The following is a 24,751-nucleotide window of genomic DNA, read 5'->3' on the forward strand; positions in this document are numbered from 1 at the left end:
GAGAGGGATAGAGAGTTAGAAGCATTGATGAGAGAGAAACATCGATCAGCTGCCTCCTCACACCTCCTACTGGGGATGTGCCTGTAACCAAGGTACATGCCCTTGACTGGAATCGAACCTGGGACCCTTCAGTCCACAGGCCGACACTCTATCCACTGAGCCAAGCTGGTTAGGGCAGCACATGGCTTTTGAGTGACGGGGCAATCATGGTTTTCCTGAAAGGTACAGTTCTCTGAACTGTGGCTACAGGCTTGTCTTACACTCCAAAATACTCATTTGAGGCGTTCCATCACAATCTCGACTTACTTGGCACACACAGAAACGTCCCTTTGAAAGCTGACTGTGGAAATTCCTTCATAAATCAGGTCTATTGCCCTTTGAAAACCTCATGTGCATAGAGATTTAATTTAGCTCAGAGCCCTGGATTGATCTTGTCTCACAATCTTTATTCATTCAATATTTACGGAAGACCTCCTGTGGGTCATTCTAGAGTTTGAGGATCCCAAATCAGGTATAGAGGACCCTGTTTTCATTGGAGCTTGTATTCTAATAAGTGATAAAATACATGAGAAATGCATGCTGAAGTTCATTCATTTCCCCCATGTCTACCCCGCACCTTCTGTGTGGCAGGCATTGTGCTCAGCACGAGGTATTTAGCAATACACAAGGCAGAAGCAGCCTCTGCCCTTGACGAGTAGGCAGACTGGCAGAGAAGGCAAATGTGCCCACAGACTACCAGCAGATTATACTTGAAGATTGTGAAAAAGGAGACCGAACCGGGATAGCACTGCTGAGAACAGAACCTGGCTGTGTCCAAAGCCAGGATGGGCCCTCACCTGGGGATGGCTAACCAGTGCAGCTGCTGTGTTCATAATTTTAACTATAACCTGGCCTTCGACTCTTGAAAAAGCAGGTCTATGAGAAGGCTCAAGGTGTACATTAGATTCATGTGTAAAACACCGCAAATGGTTTTAGGCTCACAATTCCAGCTCCGTTGGGAGCTTTGTTTATATTGATTCCTACAGCGATTAGTGCACCTTGCAAAGGTGAGCAGGTAGCATTGTCGCTGTATGGTCGTATGCCCCTTTATTTCTTGGAAGATGGGCTGAAATATTAGTCCTGAGTAGGGAAGGACCAAAACTTGGCAGGTCATTTCCAGTTCCCTTTATTCTCCCTTTGTAACTCAGTGTAGCACCATCTTCTCCCTTCCTTACGTTAAAGGAGGAGCTGAGAGGTTGGGCCTAAGCAATCTGTGCAGTTGCTGTGAGTTGACAAAGGAGGAGGAAAGAGGAATGAAGCAGTCCACCTGTTCCCTGCACTCCACCTTTCCTTTCCCGCTGGAAAAGGGCAGGGAGCTAGGAAAGAGCCGGTTTCCTGGATTCTCAGCCAGGAACTGGATCTTTAGTCTTCCTGCCATGCTGCTGAGGGGTGTGACTCATTCCGGTCGGAAGTGACTGGCATTAGCTGGGAGTCATAACCAAGCCCCTGAGACATGAATCAGAATGTGTGTGAGCATGGAAAAGCCCCACAGGCACTCTGACCTGCTCCACCAAGGATTTTTCCCTTTGAGAAATCCTAATATTAAGTAGTGTATCTCCCCTCCCCTCCACACACACCCCTTATCTAAGGTTTTACTTTACATGTTTTCAGTTATCCAGGGCCAACCACAGTCTGAAAATATTAACTGGAAAATTACAGAAATAAACAATTCATAATTTTTAAATTGTGCGCCATTCTGAGTAGCACGAAATCTTGCTCTGTCCCACCCAGGCCATGAATCATCCCTCTCCCCAGCGTGTCCACGCTGTATGTGCTCTCTGCCTTTTAGTCACTTAGTAATCTTAGTTTATTGATTGGTGATGAGAGAGAGAACATACAATTTTTATAACAGTAGTATATTATAATTTTTATATTTATTAGTTATTGTTAATCTCATACTGTGCCTAATTTATAAATTAAATTACGTAGGTATGTATATTTAGGAAAAAACATGGGGTATATATATATAGGGTTCAGTACTGTCTGTGGTTTCCCGCACCCATAAGGGTCTTAGAATGTATCCCTCATGGATAAGGGGCTGGGGGGTGGCAGGGCTACTGTACTAGAGAATCCCTCTCAGAATGCCTTCCCTGTGAAGAGCCAGAGTACCTGGCAGCAGAGTGATGTGGAAGATGCAAATGAAAACTTTTGTTTCCAGTTGATAGGGCAGAAGGAAATGGATACAAATTCTGTTTTCATTACTATTTTAAAACCCTGTTAGTTTTCCATGTTAGGATCTTTTACCCATGACTGAAATCTATGAGGCAATATGACTATATTATTAAACTTCTTGTCATAGCCATTACATCAAATTCCTTCCAAATTGGGTATATTTTCTTTATAAATGCTGTTGAGATTAAGTATACTAGATACTACCGTTAACCCTTTGCCATGATTTTATCTGACCACTCTATTCCTAGTAATATTTATGTAGTCCAAGGGTATTTTTTAATATTTAAAAGTCAGATTTTACATACCATAAAACACATAGTTAATCATTTCATTTGGTAAGCTTTGTATAACTTTGGCCTTTCAAGTCAAGCCTTCTCCCCACGCTCCAGATGTCACACATGACTTCTACTACCATAAATTTGTTTGGCCTGTTCTTGATCATCATATAAATGGGATCATATAGAATGTAGTCTTCTGTGTGCCTGACTTCTTTCCTGTAGCATTATCTTTTTGGAGATTCATCCATGTTGATGTGATTACGAGTAGCAACCCAGGCTGTTGTATCTGTAAGAATATCTGGGAAAATATTTTTAATTAAATCCTGAAGTATTATATCTCTCATAGATAGTGAACTAATAATCCTTAACCTTTTAATTCTATTTTTACTTTAAAGTCAAGTATTTTTTTTGGTCTTAGTTATTTTTGTAATCTCTTTAGCAGCTCACACAATGCCTGGCCTATAATAGGACATTAGCAAATGTTTTCTTAAGCTGGAAGGGATGTGTGTGAGAAAATGAGCTCATCTCACTTTACAGAAATTCAGATTTTAATTGCCCAGCTGCGACTGGGAGACCATACTGCACATTCATTCTGAGCATCGGTCCACCGGTGGCTTCCTGGTGAGTGTGAGACCAGTCCGGAGTGGATGGTTGGCGGACGCCTTCCTTCTGCGTAAGGAGCTCAAGTGTAATACTTCGTTTTGCCAAAAGGTCAGCTCTTATTGCTGTTTTCTATCAGTAAAAGTATTCTAAACAGATATTATGAGCCTCATGTGGTAACCGAAGAGCTCTGAGAAAAGAAAAGTAGGTGGTGACCTATCCAAAATGAAGGAACGATTCCATGTTGATGCAAGACATTACATTCCAAAATATTTGTTCAAGCACATGGGTTCCAAGTTCCCAGAGAAGGTACTGACGCTGACGGCGGTTTCCCTTAAGGGTGACTCATGATTTCTTGAGTCTGGTTTCCACTATTAGTCATCTTCACGGCTCGGACTAAAGCAGGCGTTCAGACTCTGCCTGGACTCCAGCCCCCCCAGACCCCACCCCCTCCGTGATTCCCATCTCTTGGCTTAGCCACACAGCGTCTCTGGAACCAGTTCTGACTCCAGGCAGGAGGGATTTTAAAATTCTGCATTTAGCTATCGGTTCAGCATTCACCTTGTGTTTGTGTTTCAGTTTTGATAATTTGGCTTGTCCTCCCCCCACCCCCCATTTGCCCAGATTCTTTTCTCAGAAATATGCTCAGGACTCTGGTGTCTTTACTCCTCAGGTCCTGTCTTTCCTCCTGTGAGTCTCCTCATTGCTCTCATGCCTGGAGATGCAGTCCTCCCCTCCGTGGCCCTACCTGTCCATGCCCCCCACCCCACAACCTATAACAGACCCAGATAATAGTCTGCTTGTGTCCCCAGATTGAATAGCATGAACTGTACCTCTGCTCCCTTCTCCAACTGCTCTACCAGTTGTACCTTAAATCTGGGCCCTGCTTTGTCATCAAAGTGTCGTATTTACTTTCACTCCTTCATTAGTCATGCCCTGCTGGCTGCCTAGCTGTCCGAGAGTGAGAGTGGGATTGGGTTTCCTGCAGTGAGAGATGGGAGACTTAAGCCTGGCACCTGAGAAAGATCAAGTGTTTACTGAAATGTGGGGAAACGGCCTGGAGGGCACACCAGTGCCTGGCAGTGAACTTCTATTCTCAGTCGGTTCTCCAATACTGAGAAGTGACCTGTTTGAGCAGCGGGACGTCCCGCAGTGCTAGCTCTCAGCAGCCCTCACAACACTTAATGGTTGTGGCTGTCCGCCACTCCTCCCTAGTTTCCAATATGGAAACCAAATATTTTTCTCAATCGTATGCACACACAGCTTGAAGAAAAGACTCCTGTTCAGAATTTCCCATGTTTGAAAATGCTTTGGGAATCTAAAAAGTTGAGAACCACTCCTGGCTCTTCCCTTCCCTGGCTGACCTGGTGGCGTTCCTGAACTCGCATGCCTGTGTGTTCCCACTTTCCTTGGTGACCACATCCTCTCCCAGGTGGCTTCCCCTGGCTCCCGCACTGGCTTTCTTCCCGGGGCGCTAGGTCCACTCTGGAGGCAGGCCTCCTTCCTCCCAGGCAGCCTCAGCCCGGCCAGGTCCTGGGTCTGTCCTGAGCCAGAGCCTGGCTGTCTTTGGGAGCAGGAGAGGCTGCATTAAAGGGAAGGCGGGGAGAGGCTCTTGTCTGCCTTAGGAAAGGGAAATGAGCTGTGGTGAAAGCGCAGGCCAAACAGACCTAACCTCGTTGTGCCAGAACTTAGAAGGCATCTGGTTCAAAGCGTAACTTGGGGGAGAGGGGAGCAAAAAATGCTGTGGCCAGTTGAGCTGTGGGGTTCACTGTTAGACTCCGGTAGAGCTAGTGTGTGCCACCGAGATTGTGTTAAGCCTTGTGTGAGCTTTCACGTAGAAAGTTCAACGTGGACCGAGAAAGGTTTCCTTCTGCACTTTTTATTTTACGAAACGAGTAAGGTGGTGAAGTTTCACATGCCTCTTTAAAAAGTTGATTGTGATTTCTGACTGTTAACCTGCAACTGGAATAGGAAAGTATATATTTGTCATTGTTTCACAAATACCCTTGAGCAACACAGGGGTTAGGGGGCCGACTCTTAACCCGTTGAAAATCCGCATAATAACTTGATTCCCACAGAATTTAAGTACAGTGGGGCCTTGACTTACGAGTTTAATTCGTTCTGACACCGAGCTCATTAACTCAAATTACTCTGTCAACTCAATGCAAAAAATCGGCCGAGAGACAGCTGGTATCTCAAAAAACTCGTTAGTCAGGACACTCGTAAGTCAAGGCCCCACTGTACTAATAGCCTACTGTTGACCGGAAGTCTTACTGATAACATAAACCATTAGTTAACATATTTTGTGTTATATGTATTATATACTGTATTCTTACAATAAAGTAACCTGGAGAAAAGAAAATGCAGTTAAGAAAATTATAGCCCTGGCTGGTGGTTCAGTGGTTAGAGCATCATCTCACGCATTGAAGGGTCTCCAGCTCCCCACCCCCAGTCAGGACTCGTGCAGGAGGCAACCAGATGATGTGTCTCTCTTGCATACATGTTTTTCTTTCTCTCCCCCATCTCCCCACTCTCTCTGAAAAGCAATGGGAAAAATATCAAGTGAAAATTAACAATAACAAAAAGAAAATTACAAGGAAGAGAACATTGAAAAAAATCTGCTTATAAGTGGACACACATAGTTCAAACCTGAGTTGTTCAGGAGTCAAATGTATATGTAGCAAAGCCATCATCTGTAATTTCTGCTATGCACCATGATAGTATATTTGTCCATAATTAGTGAGAGATTATTTGGATAATAAAATAATTGTGGCAGTTAATTTTCTTGTAGCTTTTTGAAGTGTGACATATTTATTGTATGTAGGGATCACCTTGGCCATGCATTCTGAGCTTTTAAAAGCACCACTGTCTTAATATTATTCATCTATGATAGCTGGGAATAATGCATTTAATTCTTCTGCATATCTCTGTTTCCTGATATATAAAGCAGTGATTGAACTTACTGGCTTCTTGGCCATATTAGAGATGCTTATAGATGCATTTTAGTGTAATTAATTACTGCAGATTAAATGGTAGAGATTCAGGTATAGAACTCTTTGCCTTCTCATTTACAGCAAGTCATCTGGAAGTGTGCATTATAGAAAAAAATAAATTGAAGCTCATTTTCTCAAAGGAATAAGTGTATAAAGGAAGAATATACTAAGGGCTTTATGTCCTGTGTTTTATAGAAATAATTACAAATACTTTCCTGAAGCTTTTTCAGTAACTTAAAATTGATTGGACAGGGAAATGTAGAAATAATGTAAAATCATATTTGATAACAGAGTACAAAACGTTTCTGTTCATGTTTTTCACGATTTCGATCTTATTTTTGTTGTAACCACTGGGAGGTAAGGAATAAAAGCCTTTACAATTTGGTGGGATGGCGAAAGGTTCTTGAAAGAATGACCGTCAGGCATCTTGGAGGAGATGTGTGGGGGTCTCCTGGCACAGAGAAAGACCTTTTTGAGACACTGACCAGGAAGATGCTTGTTGCGCCTTTTCTGTTTCCCAGATTGCCCAAGCATTTGGGACTACATGAGCTTTTACAATGAGGTCTGTGGATCTACATGGTTGGGCTTGAGGTGGGGGTGCTCTTGAAACCCCTAAATTGTCTGGGAAATGTGTCTATTTGCGTGTTTTCAGGTTTCTGGTGAAAGGAATCTGGAACTTTCATCAGATTCTTAAGGGGATCCTTGATCCAAAGGGACTGAATTGCCAGTGTGATAAAACTGGTGATTACCATACAGAACTCATGAGTTTAAGGTTTGCCAGCTGCACCAGTGCTGTAACACTTAACCGACACTGCTGCTTTTTGAAACTGGGCATTTTCCTGTGCTGTCATCTTTAGCTCCCACACTGACATCTCTTACGGTCCATATGCTTTAAAATGTGTGTACTCTAGTGGATTCTCTTTGTTTTATTGGTGGAAGACCAGAGAAGGAATAGAGGATATTATTTTTTAAAATATATTTCTCGACTTTAACTGCCTGTTTTAATTAGGAATCTTTGGTCAGCGGGGACTGGAAGCCAGAACAAATGTCCTGACTAATAAAGGGAACTTATTAGGGCCTTAACCAAAAGGTTTAGAGGTAGTTTTACCGGCAGGGGCCAGCCTCGCCCTCAGGTTGCATACCAGGGAGTCCAGCAGCTCCAGCTCCTCCCTTGTAGCTAAGTGGCAGTGGTGGTTTCCCATCTGTTAATCCCCCTTCACTATGCCATCCACAGCAAGAAAGAGTTCTGGTAACCGCTTCCCTAGAAATCGCAGCTAAAGGCTTTGATGGGATTGTATACTCATTCCTGAGACCACCGTAGTGGATATGACTGATAGGGTATGTTGATCATCTCTAAATGAGAGTGGAGTTCCTTAAGCCCCATAAATGAAAATGGGGAATGCATACATTTTTTTGGAACTTTTGTATTATTACCTTCTAAACCTAAAACTGCAGTGAAGCCATCTGTTAATTCAACGTACTGAATTCTAATTTTTAATATTCATAATAATCTAGTTGTTTATGTTTGCTTTTAAAAATATTTATTGATTGATTTTAGAGAGAGAGAGGAAGGAAGGCGGGGAGAGAGAGAAAAACATCAGTTTGTTGTTCCACTTACTTATGTATTCATTGGTTGATTCTTGTATGGGCCCTGACCGAGGATTAAATCCGCAACCTTGGCCTATCGCAGTGATGGCGAACCTTTTGAGTCGGCGTGTCAGCATTTTGAAAAACCCTAACTTAACTCTGGTGCTGTGTCACATATAGAAATTTTTTGATATTTGCAACCATAGTAAAAAAAAAGACTTATATTTTTTATATTTATTTTATATATTTAAATGCCATTTAACAAAGAAAAATCAACCAAAAAAATGAGCTTGCGTGTCACCTCTGACACGCGTGTCATAGGTTCGCCATCACTGGCCTATCGGGACAATACTCTAAACAATCAAACTACCTGGCCAGGGCATGTTTGCTTTTCTTAATATAAAAAATAGAGACAAATAATATTTTCTATTGCTTCGTCTTAAAAAAAAAAATTAAAACTGATTCGATTGGGAGACTTCATAGGAGACCTCGTCTCTCTCCTTGGGTTGGTGTTGTGGTGGCTCCTTATAGAAAAGATATTTCCCAAACTTTTTTTTTTTAAATATATTTTTATTGATTTCAAAGAGGAAGGGAGAGGGAGAGAGAGAGAGAGATAGAAACATCAATGATGAGAGAGGATCATTGATCGGCTGCCTCCTGCACGCCGCACACTAGGGATCAAGCCTGAAACCCAGGCATGTGCCCTTGACCGGGAATCGAACCTGGGACCTTTCAGTCCGCAGGCCAACACTCTATCCACTGAGCCGAGCCAGCTAGGGCTCCCTAACTTCTTTTTCACTGTGTTACCACAATTGTTTGTCAGATATCTCTGCAGTACAAGCTGTAGAAAAGGCTCATTGGAAGGGTTTTCTGATGTTAGAATGACTGAATTAAAATTTTTACTCTGCTACTTGCTGATGGTACAACCTTAAATTGTTGAATCTCTGAGCTATTTTTTTCTCATAAAGATAAGATGAGATAAAGTACATAAAAGACTTAGTACAGTCCCTGGGTTGTGTACATTAGCCAAATTATGCAAATCTCATAATTTCAAATAAAATTATTATAATATGTACAAGAACTTAATTACAGGCATTTATGAATAGGCCCATGGCTAATTACTATGTCTGTAGAATCAATCTGTTCATTGTAATTTTGCATAGATTCTCTTGGGTAGGATTCTAGAAGTTAGATTGACATTTTAGTAAAAAAAATAAAATAAAACCCACCAAGAAGATAATAAGTTGACAGAGCTAGAATATGGCGTATTGATATTATTAATAAGTATTACTTGTGTTACTGAATTAGAGCTGGAAATACCAAGAGGGAAATTAGCTTAAAGCACTGAATATCCAAGTCTGCGGAGTGTAAGTACACAGTGCATCTTTAATTGATTTTATTCCTTGGGTGACTTTTTTCAGTTTATACTGGGGCTCATTTTCCATAACATTATAATAGGATTGAATAAAAATGAATATATTCACTTACCCTCTAGAATAAATCGTTCCTGTCAGAATTGTTGAATCAGTGACGTCCTTTGGAGCCAATGAGGACAAGACTGAAACCTACGGAAAGTTTACTTTGTGGTTTTTGGTTTTCTTGCACTTTCCAGTGTAATCCTTTTTGAGTTCTCCAGGATTTTTTTAACCTGGGTCAATATGGTGCCTGAAATATTTCTACATTTGGGAATTCAAGTAAAAATAAACATTGCTAACTATGAGGAAGGAGTAAAGGGCCCAGGTTGTTGGGCTTTGAAAAGGAAAGCTGACCAGTAGCCTGTAATAATGAGAAACCAGCTGAGGAAATGGATATAGAGGGAATTCATTTAAGGAATTCATCCTTATAATTAACATAAATGGGTTAGGTTGTTAAACACTTAATGGAGTCCAAATATAGACTTTTCCCCTGAAGATGTTTAAAAATAGACAAGGCAAGGATTGGCCCAATTGTTTTGATACAGCCTTGCTTCCAATGAAGTCATCTGGGAGTAGACAGATGACTTCATGTGGGGTATTTCCATCCTACTTTCTAATGAAATCCATCAACCCAGGATTTATTAAGTGTCTGCTCTGTGCCTATCAGTGTTAAAGATTAAGATGGTACATAAAAAGAATAACATTTTTAAGTGCCAGGTATAAATATGAATACTTTATAGTAACACATTTAATAGTTACAACAGTGCTATTAAGTAGGTGCTATTATAATACCCATTTTATGGATGATAAAATTGAGAGTCAGGCAAGTTAATTCACTAAAGTCATACAGCAAGTAAATGGTGAAGGAGACTTGGAACTTAGGCCCAATCATTAAGCTGATTTTTGGACAGTCTAAATATACGAATGAAAAATAAAACAAGAACAGTAAACATTTGATTAGCATTGGGGGATTATGAATGTTTTTCATAATCTACAAAAAGCTCATTTCTATTAATTTTGTGGTATGCACTTGAACATCCTGCCGGTTTCCTCTTAGTGGAAGGCTGACCTGGACATGATGGTGAATTTTTGAAGTTAATGGAGAGAAAAATTTGATAAATATTCCTGTAAAGTTATTTTTTTTCCTGGCATGCTTATATAGTGGCAGTAACTTCATTTTATGTAGCGGTGGCACTTTATGGTTAACAGAGCTTGTTTCACTTGATTCTTAAAACAGTCATGTAAAGTGGGCAGGACATCTGCTTTATGGATGAGCAAGCCGAAGGGCTGAGTCACCTTGAACTCGGGCCACACACTGTTCTGTTACTCAGTTTAGAAAGCTTTTGCCAAGTAGAAAAGCTGAATTATTTGTGTGTGTGTGCTTGCACGTACAGGAAATATACATGAGGTCATAAAGAAAATATATGCAACGGTAACTAAATTTACAAAAAGAAGTAAAACCACGCATTTGGAGTTAGTTGACCTGAAGGAATATGGAGGAAGACACCAGCAAGTCATTTAAACAAAGGGTTATGTCACTATGCAGGAGATGCTGGCTCCACTGAGTCAGCCTTAGAATGCTTCTCCAATTCCCCGTGTTCTCATTTATATCCCTGTCACTATTTTGTGACTGCCAGTGTGTACTTCTTAACCCCTTCACTGTTTTCACCCAGCCCCCAACCGCCTCCCATCTGCCAACCATCAGTTTTGTTCTCTGAGCCTATGAGTCTGTTTTTGTTTTGTATGTTCATTTGTCTTATTTTTAGGTTCCACATATAAGTGAAATCATATGGTATCTGTCTTTCTCTATCTCATGTATTTCAGTCTAGGTCCATCCATGTTGCAAATGGAAAGATTGCATTCTTTTTTATGGCCATGTAATAACCCATTGTATATATGTATCACATCTTTTTTTTTAATTGATTGATTTTAGAGAGAAGGAAAGGGGGGTGGGGAGAGAGAGAGAGGAGAGAGAAGCATCAGTTTGTTGTCCCACTGATTTATGCATTCAATGGTTGGTTCTTGTATGTGCCATGATCCTGACCTGGGGATTGAACCTGTGATCTTGGCGTATTGGGACGATGCTCTAACCAACTGAGTTACCCAGCCAGGGTTGTACCACATCTTCTTTATCTGCTCATCTATTGATGGACACTTTCATGTCTTGGCTATTATAAATAATATTACAGTGAACATAGGGATGCATATATCTTTTCTAATTACTGTTTTGGTTTTCTTTGAATAAATACCCAGAAGTGGAATTACTGGGTCATAAGGCAGTTCCATATTTAATTTTTTGAGAAAACTTCATACGGTTTTCCACAGTGGCTGCACCAGTCTGCATTCCCACCAACATTGCACTAGGATTTCCTTCTCTCCACATCCTTGTCAGCATTTGTTTGTTTATTGGTGATAGGCATTCTGACAGGTGTGAGGTGATAGCTCATTGTGATTTTAATTTCCATTTCTCAGATGATTAGTAACATTGAGCATCTTTTCAGATGTCTTTTGACCATCTGTCTGTCCTTTTTTGAGAAATGTATATTCAGGTCCTCTGCCTATTTTTAAATTGAATTGTTGTTTGGTTCTTTATAATTTTTTATATTAATCCATAATCAGATGTTATCACTGGGGAATATCTTCTCCCATTCAGTAGGTTGTCTTTTTGTTTTGCTGATGGTTTCCTTTGCTGTACAAACACTTTTTAGTTTGATGTAGTCCTATTTGTTTATTTTTTCTTTTGTTTTCCTTGCCTGAGGAGATAATCCAAAAGGATATTACTAAGAGCAGTGTCAGAGTTTACTGCCTGTCTTTTCTTCTAGAAGTTTTGTGATTTCTGGTCTTACATGTAAGTCTTTAATCCATTTTGAGTTTATTTTTATATATTATGTAAGACGGTGGTCTAGTTTTATTTTTTTGCATGTAGTTTTTTCATCATCATTTATTTTAGAGACTGTCTTTTTACCTCATTGTATATTCTTGCCTCCTTTGTCATAGATTAATTGATCATATAGCTGTGGGTTTATTTCTGGGCTCTCTATTCTGCTTCATTGATCTATATGTTTGTTTTTATGCCAGTACCATGCTGTTATGATTCCTATAGCCCTGTAATATAGTTTGATATCAGGTAGCATGATACCTCTAACTTTGTTCTTCTTTCTCAAGATTGCTGTGTCTCCTCGGTTTTTTGTTTGTTTTTTGCTTTGTGGTGTTTTTTTGTTTTGTTTTTTTGTGGGAGATTTTTTTGGTTGTGTGTGTGTGTGTGGTTCCATACAAATTTTTGGATTATTCTAGTTCTATGAAAAATGCCACTGGTATTTTGATAGGTATTGCATTGAATCTATAGATTGCTTTGGATAGTCTCAAGTTGTCTTAAAATCATTATAGTATTTAGTAGTGGTACCATGTCAGATATTTTGTGAGAATAAAATTATAGAGTGGATGTTAAACTGCTTTGAAAGATTTTGAATTGCAAGTTGAAATAGAGCCTTGTCTATAACATCCTGGACCTAGAATGCCTTGTAAATACAATAGTTTTGTTTGAACTGAAGTCGCAATTTTAACATCAAAGAAGCAGAACAGCAAAATGCGTAACTAAAGTCAATTATTTGAAAATAGGAAACAGTATATTTACAGGGAAATGGCCTAATTTATGTCATGTTCATGAGATAGTCAGAAATATTTTTAAAGTTGTCATCAGCATTTCACCTTGAGTAATTCTGAGATGTTTATTCCTTTGGATTATAATCTGTCATTTTGAATTTGGTTTATTAAATATCCTGCAAGTTTATATAGGTTTGCAAATTTGGAAAAACCTTTTTAATGTGATAGAATTCTTCTGATTCCTGGGCTGCAGCCCTGCATTTGAAAATATGTTTTCTCAGGATAATTCATTGGCAGGACAAGGCATTCCCATTTTAAGGCAGTTGAGGGATCTCTTTTTTTGTATTGATGATAGAATATGGAGAATATATGTCTGTTGAGGGAAGAGGAGGATATCCATCAGATAATAAACTTGATTTTCAAAAATCTTGATCATATTCCATGCACATTTAGAGTCAAGTTTCTTCAGGGGGAAAATGTTAGATACTGATTATTCTCCAAATCAGTCAGCCATTCATGGCCATATAATCTCTAGATACTTACAGAGGAGCCAGTTGCTTGCATGCCAATATCTTACCTACTTTTCCTTTTCCAATGGCTGCCAGAATTTGTTTATCTTTGGAATTGTGTTCTTTTCTTCACTGATTAATAGTTTAATGAACACAGTATCTAAAAGACTTAAATACGCAGTGACAAAACTTACTTGTTAATGACAAAACTTAATTGTTAGTCTGCAATTTCAGGTTCATATAGAGCCTAAAGAATACATAAAAGGTTTCCTGTAAACTGCTCATACATAAAGCTAACCTTGGTACAAAAATAATAATAATAGTAAGCTAACCTTGGGAAGAAGCTCAGGGTTGCCTTTTAGTGTGTTTTTGGCTAACTGAAGAAATAAACTTAAGAACTATGTTACTAAATCTAATAAAAAAGTCATATAGTTGGAGCAAAACATTGACTTATATAAGTACCAGAGGTGTAGTTTACCTGAAGATATTTCTCCTGAAATGGAAATAAAGAGGTGAAATCTTACATATACTTTTTTGTAGTTAACACTACTGTCTACATAGTGAAGCAAATTTTGGCTTGAAGTTTTATTTCATTCTCTCCAAATAGTAATTCTTTCCCTACTTCACCCAAGGAAAATGTTTTTAAGATAAAGGCATAAGAAAGGAAATATGTCAGAATTATCCTTAACTTTTAAGGATAGGTAGAAGATACAACTTCTGAGATCATGGCCTGAGTTCACACAATAACAGTGAAAGGGTGGTGGTGGGATGTAATGGAACCAAGATGGGCTCTTTGACAAAGCAGAGCTGGGAGCCTGGAGACCTGGATTCTAGTTTTAACCTGATTGCTAGCTAGTGACCTTGGACACCTAACCAGTCTGGATCTCATTTTGCTCAAAAGCAGTGTTTCACCAGCAGATCGTTAAAGTCCCTTCCAAAGTCTGTGGTTTTCCATGTTGCATAGCAAATTATCCTAAAGCTTAGTGACTTACTAAAGCAACAGCCATTTTCTTCTATATCTTGTGGTTTTGCACAGATTCAGCCTGGGATCACCACGTAGTGTTGAGCTGTCAGATGGTCTTCACTCGTGTTTCTCTGACTGTGGCAGGGTTGTCTGGAAGGCTGGGCTCAGTTGGGGCTGTTCATCAGAGTGACCACATGTGGCCTTTTCGGCATGGCGGCTCAGGGTAGTAGGACTTAACTAGACTCAGAGACTAGTTAGTATTCCAGTGCACAGACAGAAAGTGCATGGTCTCTTACGGATTCAGCCTTGGAAGTTACAAGTAGCATTTCCATCATCCTTTCTTAGTGGAAGCAACCAGTGCAAGCCTGCTCCGAATCAAGGGGAAGCTACTAGTACGTAGCCTCCACCACCTAATAAGAGGAGTTAGAAAGGTTTGCTGGCCATATTTTAGAGTTGCTCTAATCCCATTCACCATGTATGGTAAAGTGTGTTCAACTGTGGTAAACTTGCTGTTTTAAATTTAGCCTTCTCAAACACTTGACCAGATGGAAAAGCCATTCATGTGCCCAAGGAGAGAGTGCCGATGACCAAAATTGACACCTAGTTCTGCATACCTTCACTCTTCCTCCTACTCTGTAATATTTGCTTATTCATTTTAATTTTTTTAATCTTAGATTTTATTTGTTCAGCCTACATCCCAGGTTCCTCAACCACGGCTTCAGCTTTTTATTTATTTTAAAAATATTTTTATTGACTTCAGGGAAGAAAGGAGAGGGGAAAGAGAGATAGAAACATCAATGATGAGAGAAAATCATTGGTTGGCTGCCTCCCCCCAGACACACACCCACACACTGGGGATGGAACCAGCAACCTGGGCAAGTGCCCTGACTGGAAATCCAACCCTGACCTCCTAGTTTCTAGGTCGACATTCAGTCACTGAGCCATGCTGGCTGGGCCAGCTTCAGCTTTTTAGTTTTTTTTGTGTGTGTGTGTGTGTTGTTGTTTTTTTTAAATATATTCCACTGATTCCCTACAGAGAAGAAGGGAGAGGAATAGAGAGTCAAACATCAATGAGAGAGAAACATCGATCAGCTGCCTCCTGCACACCCCCCACTGGGTATGTGCCCGCAGTCAAGGCACATGCCCTTGACCGGAATCGAACCTGGGACCCTTCAGCCCGCAGGCTGACGCTCTATCCACTGAGCCAAATCGGTCAGGGCAGCTTTTTAGTTTTATTACTAGAGGCCCAACGCACGAAATTCTTGCAAGTGTAGGCCTTCCTTCCCTCACTGCTGGCTTCGAAGCCCCGGCCCCGCCCTCTGCTTCATCCGCCTTGGTTTGGTGCTGCCTGCATCCACCACCACATACCCCTGGCTCCCTGGTTCCATGGAGCCCCGTGATCAGTCACCCCGCAGAGGGTGCCTGGGCCTCCCTCTTTGGGATGATTGTGGAGCCCCCCCTCGCCCCCCCAATTGATCGCCCTGCCGGCCAGTGACCCAGGCCTTCCTCTGAGGGGTGATAATGGGGCCCCCTGACCAATCGCATGGCACCCGCCTTGGCTGGCCTGGCACCAGTGCGTGCCATAGCGTGGTCGTCCAGAAGGTTGTTCTGCTGTTTGTTTAGTTGTTTGGTCAATTTGCATATTATGCTTTTATTATTATAGATTGTTATTTAATGTTAAGAATACCGATACCTTGAAAAGTGGCCTTTGAGAGCATTTTCTGTGGGCTTGACTTGGGGTGAATGAAGCTCACAGGATGTTTCCCAGCTTTTTCATTTCCAATAAGGGGGTACTCGAAGAAGCTGATGTTGACTCTGCCTTCCTTGGGCAAAGCATACAGGCAGTAACCAAAAATCATTTCAGCAGTTGGAAAATAGAGAGTAATTTGTGATTAAACAACCAAACTGCCTGGTGGTTGATGCATCTTATTTCCATAATTTTGAAGTTCACTGAAATAATTTGAACTCATTTCTTCTGGGGACCCATATTTATCCTGAATATAACCAGCCGTGTTATAAAGAAATTATTTAAGCAAATGTTACAGGAAAATCTAAACACAAACATATCTATATCTCCAAAGATGTTTAATCATTTTTTAAAAATAAAGTCTACATGGGGGTATGTTCTCTCTTCCCGCAACCAGCGCCAAAAGAGAAATGAACTGGTTCTTTGAGTAGAGGCGCTTGGGGTTAAAAAATGAAATAAAGAGACAAGACACAAAAATAGAAGAAGCTGGGACTGGGTGGGCTTCTGCCCTCTGATGGAGGGACATACAGGGGACCTAGCACCGGAACCACGTGTTTAATTTATACCCAAATACCAGGAAGTTACCTCAGTTCTGGGCGGCCCGGCTGGTGGGAGTGATGAGCAATTGTGGTTCCACCTCAGGGCCCCTCCCACAGGGCGGGGCCAGTCAGAGGGCGGAGAGTCCTATTCATTCCTGGTGCTTGGCTGGATTTACATATCAAAACCCACTCCCTGGCACCTGGGCTTTGAAGAGTCGAACTGAGGCATTCTCACCTCTTGGTTAGATGTGCCCCCAAGACAAGACTGTGCCTACATCTTGGGTTCAGTCAACATGAACTTAAAAGAAAGCCCATGGCGCCCTCCCTGGCAGGGGGCCCTCCACAAGTCTAGGTGATTTTTTAAAAACTACCATTTTTATTAGCTACTAGAGGCCTGGTGCATGAAATTTGTACAAGGGTAGGGTCCCTAGACCTGGCTGGTGATCAGGGCCGATCTGTGGGGTGATCGGCAGTGCGATTGGGGGGCTCCCGCTGGCACCCACCTTGGCCGACCTGGTGCCGCCCGCTCACCAGCCCCATCCCCTGCTGCTGCCCCTGGTTGCCTACCTCTGCAGGGCCCCCACTGGCACCCGCCTTGGCTGTCCTGGAGCCTGCGGGCTGGGAGCAGCTCCTGCATTGAGCATCTGCCCCCTCGTGGTCAGTGCGCATCATAGCCACCAGTTGTTTGGTCATTCCACTGGTTGTTCTGCCATTTGGTCAATTTGCATATTAGGCTTTTATTATATACTAGAGGCCCGATGCACAAAAATTCATGCAAGAGTAGGCCTTCCTTCCCTGACTGCCAGCACTGGCTTCGCTCGTGCCACAGGCAGTCCTCCAGGTCCCTGGCTTTGCTCTGGCCGCTGGCAGGCACCCAGGACCTGGGCTGCTTCCCTCTGCCCTGGCTACATCTGGTCTAATTAGCATATTACACTTTTATTCTTATGGAGGATAATTTATAAGAAATGGCATCTCTTCATTGCTTCTTAGACAGGGGCACATGCTGAAATTGGGCTGGCAGGCCATGTTTTCATTAAATACTCATTTCATAGCTGTACCCAGGCCCATAAAGCTTAGTACTGTTGGAGCGCAAAGCCATAGAAGTGCACTTGGCCAGAGGTTGGAACAGCTTTTACAGTTAATTAACCAGGAGTTGGTAGGAAAACATTTATTTTATTTTAATTTAATTAAAAAAATACTATGTTATTTCATTTCCTTACATTTTGTATGTAATGGTTTGGTCATCAACATTCTTAAATATAAATATTGGCTCTGAGGGGCAAATTACAGTGAGGATGCAATCTTAATCTCTTTCTCTAAATTAGCTTTGGAAATTGTGGAAACCTTTATGCAAGGAAATTGTCATGGTTCCTGACTTACTTGAATGTTCATCTCTTTCTTTTGAGACTTCTTCAGGGAAAACACTAATTACTGTATTTCTCTTGCTTACTCTGCAGTAATGACATAATTGACACTGTTTTATTAAAAGTTTATCATGTCTGCTTTTTAAACTTGCTGTCCTTCCTTATCTGTCAATAAATTTCTTTGCTTTAATGATAGCAAGATGTGCTATAGACTGGCATAATGTATATTAAGATCCTTACAGGGAGTACGGAGCATTCTGTAATTCAGGCTATTTAATATCACATTTGTTTAATTGCATAAGTATTGTTTGCTTGCTGGAAGAAATGAGAATATACACAGAAAGAAAAAAAAAATGACAGCACCTGATAATGTCTGTTAACATTATGGTTTATTGCAGAAGTGAAATAAAAAATATTTAACAGCCAGCATGGCACAGGCATCAACTAGTCAGAACAGACTCCGGCCTTACGCAACACACGCCACCTGGTTACCACTGGTCTCGGGTTGTATTCGCATCTGAATGGTTTCCCATACCTACATAGATAAGCTGTATGTTTTAAGAAATGAGCTTGCTTACCTTTGCCCCTCAAAAGTATCTGGAATGTTTCATAGACTGATTCTACCAACTTAAATCTACATATAAGAAGTAGGAAGTTGAGGCCACAAAATTGAAAAATAAAATTATTTGTTTATGAATTTACTTTTGACTTGGCTTGTTAAACATAATGGTGGAAGATTTTTGTTTAGTAAATGTAAAATGATACGTACATCTTTTTAAAAGAGCACATCTTAGGAAAAGGGTAGCCTTACAGAGTACCTTTGTTCTGCCCGTTCCCAGAGGGCTTTCCCCATGGAAGTCAGTGAGGGTCCGCTTTTCATCTTGCCACTGATTCAGTTGCAGGGAAGAGAGAAAAAGAATTCAGAAGTCTCTCACATTTATACAGTTGTTCAAAAATAATTTATGTGAGGCTTGTTGATGTCATCAATAACAACAAAATGTGAAATTGGGTTCCATGAAAGAAGCAGGTTTTAAACAGTTTAAGTATTGCTCTCAAGCTGCACATGATTACAAATTAAGAGATACACAATATCATTAGCATCCTGGATTTAGATGATTAACCTCTTACAACATTAAAACATAGAAATGTATAATTAAGGTGTGCCTTAATGCATGCGTTAGATCACTTTGTGTCAGTTGTTATTTTGGTGATAAGTGAACACAGCATCATAGTTCCCTTGTCTGTAAAACGAGAAGTTTAGATTAAAATATATCCAAGATTCCTCCCAGCTTGCTGATTTCGTAATTGTATATTAATAGCACCTATAATGAGCTAGTAGTATTTGAGTATTTGGTTTACACTTAAAATTTTCAAAAGCTTTCCAGAACTTTCCATGTAATAATTTCAGAAAATTCACCAATCTTAGGAGGGGCTTGATGGATGCTGAATGCTACAGACGGGAAAAGGCAGTAGGGAAAGATGCATGAGTTATAATTTGCTGAACCAGGGGAAGGTTGCTCCAGGATTCTAGAAACCCAAATTTGTCACAGCTTCTGAAGGTGGGCCGACAAGTAGGGGGAAACAGGAGGACAGGGATGTTGTTGCTGCTCATTGCCTGGGAAGCAGGACCTGCTAGATCCGTGGTTGGCAAACTGCGGCTCGCGAGCCACATGCGGCTCTTTGGCCTCTTGAGTGTGACTCTTCCTAAGCCTTAGGAGTACCCTAATTAAGTTAATAACAATGTACCTACCTATATAGTTTAAGTTTAAAAAATTTGGCTCTCAAAAGAAATTTCAATCGTTGTATTGTTGATATTTGGCTCTGTTGACTAATGAGTTTGCCGACCACTGTCTAGATCATGGCTGTGACCCAGTGAAGATTATTTTCCTGTCCTATTTTCTTTTTTTTTAATATATATTTTATTGATTTTTCACAGAGAGGAAGGGAGAGAGACAGAGAGTTAGAAACATCGATAAGAGAGAAACATAGATCAGCTGCCTCCTGTGTATCTCCCACTGGAGATGTGCCCGCAACCAAGGCACATGCCCTTGACCGGAATCGAACCTGGGACCCGTCAGTCCGGGGCTGACGCTCCATCCCCTGAGCCAAACCGGTTACGGCTTCCTGTCCTATTTTCACACACCATCACAGTGTGGTGCAAACAGTGCACCTGGATGTTTTGATTATATCTCCACTGTTTTTACTGTGATCTATGGGGAAACAGTTAACTTGGTGTGTTGTTTATTTATGGTCTTATTTTTGTAGCTGGTGCTATAGCTTACTGAAAACTTTCCAAAATTAGAGGCTACATGAGAAGGAGCATCAACATGAGTCAGAATACCTGGTCCAGCCCTCTGTCCACCCCACACTAGCCGGTGACGAATAATTGTCTTTTATATTTCACCAAGTCACGGGCAGATCTGACATTTTAACTATGGTATGCTAAAAATACGGTTTTCTGTCAATTTAGGAAGAATCACCCAAAGCCATTTTTGGGTTGTTAAATGCATTTTATTAGTTTTGACTAGTTGTGACTCCCAGTTCTAGGTGGTTGTGAAGAGGGCTTGATCTTGCAAATCCTTCTGACCCAGGTCTCTCTGTGACAATCTTGACGTTATTGCATCTCTTCTTATGACCGGGATACCATCAATTTGAGTGTGTACGTTGTTTACAAATACATATGCACACATCCTGTAGACAGAGATGACAAAAGATGTAGATTTCCCATTATTGTGCCTTTCCTGGCTTTCTCACACACTGCCACCGTAATCATTTCAGATCCTGGTGCTCTCCAAACCACATTTACCTAAGGCAGCGAAGGCCATTTATTTTCATATCTGTCTGTTGGTACCTTGGAAGGGCTAATGTTTTTTATTTATTTGATTGTTACTACTCTAAATCATTACAAAAATCTTATTACTGCCCATATATAAATCAGGAAAAACAAATTTGATTTTTAGCATTCTAATGTGGTTAAAAAATTCATGAATAAAAGAAACTTCTTATGCAAATGTAAGCTACTGACAGAGAATAAATATGGGTATAAACGCTTGCTATTATAATAATCTTTTGACCTCAGCCATCCTTTATAAAGCCCAAGTAATGACTGTTTGATATTTATTATAAAGCATATTAAGTCCCTTGATTAACTGAACCTTTCATTTCTCTTTTTTTGTTTCATGTAGCAATGAAAATAGATTGTTCTATTATCATTCTTGCCAGGAAATTTATAAAATATATAAAATTATTCATAAATGTATTTTAAACTGGAGAAATATTAATGTATTATTGGGTGTACTGAGCAGAAAACATTTCTTTTCACATTTGAATGGCAGGGACATTATTATAAATTTACTTCCTACTGAATATTAACCATCAACTCCAAATGGCTGGTGGCTAAAGCTTCAAGAGGCAGCCAAGAGATGTAAATTCTTACCCTCATCATGGACTTTTGATGTGATTTTGATTAATAGTTAAAATTGAGCGACCTCCGATTTAAAAGAAAAAAAAGAAAATCATATTCCTGAGAAATCCAAGGGCAGGATGGTCTCAAGATGGGTTATCATCCCTTCTGCTCCCCTCTTGGCTACTGTGATCTGGGCTCTCTTGTTCCTCCTCCTGCATATGACTTCCTTCTTGGTCCCTTGCTTCCTCTGCTCGACTTAAAACCCTGGTGTACTTAGCGTGCCAACCGCAGTCCACTTTTGTTCTCACTCCACTGTACACATATTCTGAGGACATTCTCACTCATCCTTACAGTTTATAGGCGCTTGCCTGTCCTTGGACTTCAGACGCCTCTCCAGGCCCCCTCTACCAGGACAACTCCTCTCTGTACCCCCTTCGCTCTCATTCACCTTGTCACCCTCCTTCCACTTGTCCTGTGACCTCTTTAGTCTGGTTCAGCACTGACTTCCCTGCACTCAGCAAGCCCCTAGCATGGAGTAGGCACTTGGAATGTGTCTGCTGATTTAATGCACACAATTGAACTCATTATTCTCCCCACTCCCAACCCTAACTCACTCACTCACACTCTCTCTCTCTCTCTCTCTCTCTCTCTCTCTCTCTCTCTCTCTCTCTCTCTCTCTCTCTCTCTCTCTGAACAGTGCATCTATTTCCTGTGTTGTGTCTCAATGAATGACACCCACCATCCAGTCTCCCCTACCTCCTCTCTTGTCCAGCACCCCCCTGCTTCTTCTTTTGCTCCATCCAGTCTTTTAAAGTCTCTCTTCTGTGTGTTCTGAGTCCAGTTTTTCCCCTTCACCCAACATCCCACTGCCTTGGTCCTAGGCTTTCGTGTATCTCACCTGGATTGTGGCCAGATACTTCAGCCTTCCAATCTGGTTTTCTCAGACCCATTCTTCATACTGTTGCCAGACTAGTCTGTCCAAAGTATATATCTGAACATGTACCCTCCTAAGGTTACGAGAAAACTGCAAACATTACTAGGACTACAAAAAGATCCAAACAAACGCCAGGGGTTTTCTGTGCTCCCTATGTGGGAAGACAGTACAGTGAGGTGTTCATGCTTTCCGGGTTTATGTTTTTGCTTTATTACAAGGCTAATCAAGAGCACAAAGCAGTTTTCTGAGAAAATTGGATAAAATGATTCACTCGTCTTATAAGTTAAATGAGTGAGAATAAATGAAACTTGAAATGTAAGTGTATAGTCTTTGCAGTAAGAAAACTTGGTGTTAAAGCTCAGTTCAGCTACACATTAGCTGTGTGGACTTGCATAGTAGTACTAACCCCCACCCCCTCCCTATGTCTGTCTCTTTAAAATAGGATTACAATAGGAAGTTTTCTTAAGAATTTTTGTGAGGATTAAATAACATGACAGGATGCCTGTGGTGTATTTAGCACAATGTCTGATTCCTAGTAAATGCTTAATAAATATTAGCAGAATTAAAAGAACATGAAAATCATACACACAAACACGTTTATCTAACACAGAGATGAGAGAATAGTAATAGTGGTTGTCTTTATATGGCAGAGTTATAATTTTCCTCACTTGTGTCTTCATTCTCTACAATTATCATTTGTTACTTTTAAGTAGAAAAAAAATCTTTCAATGACTTCCCACCTTTACACAATAAATTCCAGCTCCCTTAGACCTCATTCAGTGTCCCCCTTAACCTCACCTCTCCTTACAGCTGCTTTCTGCCTACCTCTTTAGTCATCACGAATCCTGAGTTACTTTATTCCTTGCTCACATTCCTTCCTGTGTGCAAGCCTTGCTGCCTCCTCTGCCCAGCATGTCCACTCCTAACTTTGATTTATTGTTGCTCCTCTGTCTAAATTTAGCTTAAAAATCACTCATCCCATCAGGCTCAGCATTTGGATTTTCTGTGTTTAAATTATCTGGTTTTGTGTCTGTCTCCCTCTACAGAATGTTTTTCTCCAGAATGAGGACTTTACCAGAACCTGAAATACAAGATAACTAAGTTAGAGTCCCTGCCCTCAGGTTGCGTGTAGCAGAAGGAGAAAGGCATGTGAATGCATGAAGGTGATAAATGTTATAGGATCTCTGACACCAGCACCTGTAGAGCATAGTAGGGCAGAATCAAGGGTTCAGTTAGTTTCTCTGGGAGGGTGGGGAGTTAGGGTGCAGAAGGTTTCATTCAAGAGGTGAGACGCTGCTGAATAGATGTTTCCTGGGCAGAAGACTCGGGGACAGTGTTCCAAGCAGCGTGTGGGAAAATGTTCCAGCATTCAGTATGGCGATGAGTTGAGTTTGAGGTGGGGTCTTCATGCTGCTTGGCACATAGACGCTCAGACCAAGGTGAACAGGGTTCCTGCTCCTCCTGGTAGCTGTCTTTGTGCCTCTGGGGTTTGTGCATCCCCAGAAGTTATGTACAATACCTTATGTTTATGTGCGTCCGAGAGGTTTTCTAGGAGAGGATCCTGAATTCCACCCGATTGTCCCAAAGTGTTGCACGGCCTATGAAAGATTAAAACCACTCTTGACAGAGTGGGTGAGGTGAGGGGTGAAGGCTAGAAAAGAATTTGAAGGTAAACTGTCCCAGCTGCAGCGGGTGGGGTGCACCTGGGCATCCACAGGGCACTTACCTGCTGGAGCCACTAAGGGCCTGGTCACAAAGGGCAATTCTGTTCATGGTTCCAGCCGGCGTCTTCTAGCTCCTTTCAGCAAGCAGGCTCAGTCCTGCATCTGTTGTTTACTCCAGCTAAGCCAGTTCAGCGTCCTTTCCCTGGTAGTCAAAGCAGCTCTCCAGGTGGGAAACATTACAGGGTTGAAAGACTCGGGAGAGAATGGAAGCACCATATGTTTTCTTCTGAAACTAAATTGAGGAGGTGAATATGTGAGGAGGAGAAGAAAGCAAACATAGTAACCAAAGCAGGTCAGTGGCAATGCTGTTCAATAGGCTGCATTAAAAGATAGAAACAGCATCAACGCGCCCCCCTACCCCCCCGCCCAACTGTGTAGGTCAGCTCATTCATTCCTCAGCCGCCGATGAAGAGATATGTGAATTATCTAACTCCCAGAGTCCTGCCCAGGCAGATCTTCTGCCCTGCTGTGCTGCTGTAGTAATACCCCATACAGACCTTTGTTCTAGAACACATACCGCTGTGGTGTAGCTGTGGATATCCTTTTCTTCCAAAGGCAAGACTGGCTTCTTTTTGAATGTCCAGCCTTTAGCGCTGGGCTCAGTTCATGTTTTTCAAAAGAATGAACTCCAGCTTTCTAGCCTGAAGATACTGGAATTCTTAGTTTAACATGCACAAAGGAAACCCCAAACTGCTGAAAATTTCCATTATCCTTTGCCCAGTGAGGCACTCAAGTGGAAGAGCTAATCAAGGAAGGGAGAGATCTGCAAAGATAAGGGCTGCTCTTTTGGAGGGATTTGGCAGGATGTGGAATCTGATGACAGACACTCAGCTTGCTAAACAAATGTTGATAACCACAAGGCAAGGCAAAGGACAAA

The 24,751-nt window shown here is 41.2% G+C and overlaps 1 protein-coding gene and 1 long non-coding RNA gene across 4 annotated transcripts in view; one reads left to right on the forward strand and one right to left on the reverse strand.

The window, feature by feature from the left end:
* ANO6 (anoctamin 6) overlaps positions 1–24,751 on the forward strand; it is a 191,664-nt gene that overhangs the window by 13,936 nt on the left and 152,977 nt on the right. The window lies entirely within an intron of this gene.
* Positions 20,314–23,757, reverse strand: LOC132227484 (uncharacterized). The gene is made up of 3 exons (XR_009451192.1): positions 23,670–23,757; positions 22,115–22,190; positions 20,314–20,501 (listed from the first exon to the last, which is right to left on the reverse strand). It is a non-coding gene; the product is annotated as an uncharacterized LOC132227484 (long non-coding RNA).

The sequence above is a fragment of the Myotis daubentonii genome, chromosome 2 (genome assembly GCF_963259705.1).
Source record: "Myotis daubentonii chromosome 2, mMyoDau2.1, whole genome shotgun sequence".
Classification (NCBI taxonomy): Eukaryota; Metazoa; Chordata; class Mammalia; order Chiroptera; family Vespertilionidae; genus Myotis; species Myotis daubentonii.